The following is a 6,000-nucleotide window of genomic DNA, read 5'->3' as shown; positions in this document are numbered from 1 at the left end:
AATTTACTCGGTAAACGGAACTTACAAGATCGGCCGGAGGTCAAGTTGATTCAGCCCCGCCAACCCGTACGAACTCGTGAAAAAGGAGAAAGTATTTGGCGAAGTCGCCTGCTTGAAAGTAAGTACGAGGAAATAGTAGTTTGTTGTATTGATTTGTTGATGATTACAGATTTACAAAGGTAGCTATTTATAGCCCCGTACAAATGACTCCTTAACTTACTAGAACTCTATCCCTAATTCAAATAGAAAATGAATATTTACAAGTACGATTCGTACTAGGTTGGTTATTATACGCTTCACGGGCTGATCTCCCCTTCATCCTCCTATTCCTTTCCAAGCCCATATCGGCCCAATTACTTCAACCTCCTAATCGGCCGATTCCTCATCGGCAAAAGGTACCCGATCGGAGACCTGGCGTGTCCGAGCCGAACCCCAAGGTTTAAGCGAGGCAGAAGTCATCGGCCGATCCCGTACTGTAGCATTGGCCGATCTTGGACTATAGCGCCAACCATCCGATCTCGAACTGTAGGGCCATTCGGCCGATTTCCAACTGTACTTTCTCATTTCCTCTACTCCTGGCGCCGATTTCACTCGTGATGAAATCTGGCGTCAACAGTATGGCATGTTGTTCATTTGGTATCATTTTAGCTTAGTATCTTTGTATGATCATTTGCACCTTATTGACATGTTTTCTTGCCCAAGCTTTTATTCATAAATGTGAAATCATGTTGCAATGCTTTAATTTCTCTCACTGGTATTATCATTGCATTGTGTGACATGAATTGAGATTTATCTTGTTTTTGGGCTTGCCTTGTCTTTGGGTTGCATTTTGCTCCTTCTTTGGATTTACTCTTCCTTTTGATTGGTGTTGGAGTTTTTTTCGTTTTCCCCCTTCTTTTCCTAGTTTTTGTTTGCTAGTTGTCTTTGGTTGAGGGGGAGTTCAGCTTCATTCGACGGGGAGTTTGGATCAAGACTTGCTTTGGTTTCTAATATCCGCTTTTGATCTTTTAAGTGGTATCACATTTGATCTTTCAATTGGATTTCATCTTCTTCAAGTGATATAAATTTTTGATCCTTCAATTGGTATCTTTTCTTTGGTACTCAATTGGGATCCTTGGCGGTTCTTCTTTTACCACGGAGCTTTTCCTAGATTGGTTTGACCCCTCATGAGCTTTCTTTAGTTTGAGTCGAACCCTATCTCTTTTAGCATTGCATTGCATTTGTAGCATATTACATCATGTACACTTTGCACTAGATTAGCTTCTCCTATAAATCTTTAGCGTTTCCTTATGCTATTTGTGAACTAGTGCATTGGTTGGTAATTGTGTAGCAATGTGCAGTTATGCTCTTGATCATATTGTCTTATAAACATGATGAGATAATTATTTTTGAATCCAATACTATTTCTAAGCTATAAACTTGACTTGCTTATCACCCATGCGTAGTTTCTTGGTTATGCATTATTCTTGCTTGAATTCTAGTTCCATGTTTAGCTTTTGCTTGGAATTCACTGTTCTTTTCAATTGGATCAAACATCTAGGTATCATTGCAAATATTTAGCCCATGATGCATTCCTGGGGAAAACATGGCTTCTTTGTGCCGCAAAGGCACTTCATGTAACTTGTTTAATGTGAATGATAAAAAATGATGATAAGAAAAAAATCAATAATTCACAAGTTATTGTGCTTAATGTTGATAACCTTGCTTGCTTAGTTGTTACATGATGTCTACCAAAAGAAGTAGGCACATGGTTTCAACAAGCCTTGACATGACTTGTGATGCATATGTGGGTGTTTGCAATGATCTCTTGTCAAGAATGTATCTTCGTTGTATGAGCTTTGATGGCCTAGTTTAATTCTTGCTTGAGTGATTCTTGACTAGGTGCTTGCTCATGTGGTGATACTTTTATAAACTGCAAAATTTGTCAACTTGCTTCATCTTTTGCTTATATCATAATATCCTCTTGATGGCGATGCAATTGCTCTTTATGATCTACCTACTTGTGCATTATCTCACTTGTAGCCTTTGCAAGTGCTTTGTGATATATTTGAGAAGCTTGGTAGGTTGTACATCCATGGCATGCATTTTGTGCTCCCATGTGTATCTTATGTTTGCATTTAAGGGGGAGTCTTGCATTTAATGCGGAGTTTTGCATTTGAGGAGGAGCATGCATTATTTTGCTCTTGTGCATGCATTTCAATGTGGCATATTTTCAGGGGGAGTGCATATGTTCAGCGGGAGCTTGTGACTTTTGTGCTCTCTTTTGCTCTTTTGCCGGTTGTGTTGAGCTGTTACCTCTTCTTGAGGAACCGGCATTTGGTTTGAGCTTTCAATCGTCACATGATTGATCTTGAGCCCTATCTGCCTCTTCTTGAAGGATCATGTGTTTTCGATCTTCACATGATTGGTGTTGAGCCCTTTCTGCCTCTTCTTGAGGGATCATGTGTTATTTTATCTCAGTTGTGCCGAGCTGTTGCCCATATCTTTGGGACCGAGACTTTTCGAAGTTGATTTGGCCTTTGTGATACTTCTCATGCAGGGTGACTTTAATCATAGTTTTTACTTGACTTTTGCCTCTCAAACCATTTCTTTGTGGTTGAATGTTGTCAACACACTCATCAAGGGGGAGATTGAGAAAATCAAGTTAATATGAACCTTGACTTGATTGTGACGAGTGTTTGACAAATGTTGAAATGACTTTGATTGCTTTTTGGGATTCATCAAGCTTTTTTGTCTCTTGATTGACTCTTCGGTTGTGTTTAGCCTTTGCGCTTTCTTTAAGAACCAAGAGTTTTTTTATTTGGAGCTTGCATGATCCTTTCTCATATCAAGTGGCCTTGTGTTTGCTTTTACTTAACTTTTGCGCACTTGAATGTTTTCTCTTTTTCTTTCAAATCATCTTTTGTCAATGCACATATCAAGGGGGATATTGAGAGAAAGTTGAGATGTGCCTTGGTCTAATTGTGATGAGTGATTGACTAAATGATTTGAGGCTTTACCGGTTGAGTCCATATTTCATATGTGCATGATTATGCTAATGGCTAACCGGATGTGTTGTGTTGTGTGCGTTGTGTTCTGGTGTTTGTGTAAACTATATATTGTGTGATCTGTCTCTTGGCTTGGGATGTGTAGGTGTAGGATGCGACATGGAGGTCAACGGCATGAGGTGAAGGTCAAGCGAAAGGTCCATGCCGATGTACTAGCGCTGTGAAGGGTGGACACGAGTAGGCTTGGACCGAGGGATCCGAGGAGTCTAGGCGGAGTCATGGGCAATCCACATGGTGCACGGAAGAGCAAGAGTACACGAACGGGATGGAGACGGCATGGGTCGAGTCAAGCGGGACGGAGGCGAGTCGAGTAGGCGGCCGGCAGCCGGGAGTGAAAGACTTGGAGGCGTCGAAAGCTTGGCAGAGGTTGGACACGCGTCAACATCGGTGAGTCACGTCGTGCGCAGTGTCAAGAGGGTTTGACCGGTTTGACCTCAAAACCGAGGATGAATCACGCCTTGCGGGGTGTGCGAGAGGGTTTGACCAGTTTGGCCTCAAAACTGGGGATGAGCCACGCCTGTGGGGTGTGCAAGAGGGTTTGACCAGTTTGGCCTCAAAACCGGGGATGAGTCCGGTGCGGCTAGACAGTGTCGAGTTGGAGGATGCGTGGCACCATCGCGAAGCTTGCGTCGAGGCGAAGCTAAGTCGTGAAGGCACCGGGTCCGTCCGATGAATGAAGAAAAAGTTGAAAGGTTTTGCCCCTAGGAGGTTTGGAGTTGTATGCTTCATGTAAGGGCAACTTAGGAAATAGCCAAGTGTCTATATATATGAGAGATGGATGGTTGGGGCAGCCATCCATTTGGTTGTTTTGGTAGGGGTTTTCTCATTTGTTTTGTGAGAGCCTTTGGTAGAGGGAGAGAGAGAGGAAGGATCTTTGTGTTGATCTTTTTGATATCCTAGCTTGGATTGTGCTTAGGAGTGGCTTGTAACCGAACATGGTGAAGCAATTCAAAGATCAATTTCATGCCATCTAGTTCCATCCTCTTTGAATCTGAAATTTATCTTTTTCCCTATTTTTGGAGCATTTTTGGATCTCACGGTTCGCAGCGTTTTGAGGTGTTTTTCTTGGAGCAAATCGGTGCTAGGACATGTGCAAGAACATTTAGGATGATCCCCTAGCAAAACCATGCACAAGCACCTTGAATTTTGAGATTTCCAGAAAATCCCCTTTCTTATACCCTTCCCAAATCTTTTGAATTTGGTGACCAATTCTTAGGTTTTTTGACTTGAAACTTTGGAAATACCTTTGGTATGTTGTTGTGAGTCTATGGTTCAAATTTTGTAATTTTTGGAGGTTGTTTGATCGAGTTTCGGATTTTTTCACCTTCCTCGTGAAGGCTGATTTTGGAATTCCGGAATATTCCAAAATATTCCAGAAATTTCCGAAGATTTGGAATTTTTCAAAGGTTTTTCCGGAAATTTCAGAACTTAGGTGTTGGTTTTCAAAGTTCTTCTTCCGACACTTGGTTGGACTCTTTCTGACTTCTGCTAGTCTCAAATTGGGTTCCTAGCGTCATTGCTAGGTCCATTAGCTCGTGCATTGCTAAGTGGATTTAATTTTGCTAGAAGAGAGGTCTGGAGATTGGTTTTGTATTTTAGCCTAGCTTCATTGAGAAAATTTTAATCGGCTCCCATTCACCGTGAGGGAAAGGTGAAAAGAACCCCCAGTGGGTAGTGAAATAGAACATGAAACTGTGCTGAGCTCCCAAGCAGTGGGAGGGAAAAGTGATCTCTGACCGCGTGCGTGTTGAAGAATGAGCCGGCGACTCATAGGCAATGGCTTGGTTAAGGGAATGGAACCCACTGAAGCTGTATTGAAAGCGAGTCTTCATAGGGTGATTGTCACTGCTTATGGACCCAAACCTAGGTGATCTATCCCTGACCAGGATGAAGCTTGGATGAAACTAAGCAGAGGTCCGAATTGACTGATGTTGAAGAATCAGCGGATGAGTTGTGGTTAGGGGTGAAATGCTACTCGAACCCAGAGCGAGCTGGTTCTCCCCGAAATGCGTTGAGGCGCAGCAGTTGACTGGACATCTAGGGGTAAAGCACGGTTTCAGTGCGGGCTACGCGAGCGGTACCAAATTAAGGCAAACTCTGAATACTAGGTATGACCCAAAAATAACAGGGGTCAAGATCGGTCAATGAGATGATGGGGGATAAGCTTCATCGTCGAGAGGGAAACAGCCCAGATCACCAGCTAAGGCCCCTAAATGACCGCTCAGTGAGAAAGGAGGTGGAGGTGCAAAGACAGACAGGAGACTTGTCTAGAAGCAACCACCCTTTAAAGCATGTGTAATAGCTCACTGATCGAGCGCCCTTGCGCTGAAGATGAATGGGGCTAAGGGCCCGTTTGTTACGCAGGAATTGGGCTGAATTGGAATTCTATTCCTGGGCCGACCTGTTTGGCTGCACGTGGAATTGGAAATCGTCTTTCCAGTGATTTCCACGGGCCAATTTGAATGCCTGCGACACATTCCGGGCCTAAAACGAAGAAATCGTTTCCAGAAACGACTCGCCTCCACTCCCGACTCGCCTCCCTTCCCCGACGCCGCGCCCCCTTCCTCTCCCGACTCGCCTCCGCCGCCTCCTTCGCCGGCCCGTCCTCCGCCGCCTCCTTCGCGGCCCCCTCCTCTGCCACCTCCTCCGCCACACCCTCCTCCGGCGCCCCCTCCTCCCCCGCCCCCTCCGGCGCCCCTCCTCCGCCACCCGCTCCTCCTTCGTTCAGATCCGCTCACTCGACGCTGCTAGCCGTTCCTCCGCCTCCCCATCTTCCTCCTCCGCCGCCCCCTCCTCCACGAAGAAGGCGACGTCTACCTCCTCCGCCACCCCTCCTTCGACGCCCCCGTCTACCTCGCCACCGTCCCTAGGGTTCGTGCATCTCCTCCCTGATTGCACTCAGTAGTGTTGATCCGACTTGTTTAGAGATTGCATCTCCTCACTTGTTGCATCT

This window comes from Setaria viridis, chromosome 8 (assembly GCF_005286985.2).
Source record: "Setaria viridis chromosome 8, Setaria_viridis_v4.0, whole genome shotgun sequence".
Taxonomy (NCBI): domain Eukaryota; kingdom Viridiplantae; phylum Streptophyta; class Magnoliopsida; order Poales; family Poaceae; genus Setaria; species Setaria viridis.
Note: the sequence above shows the minus strand (reverse complement) of the source record.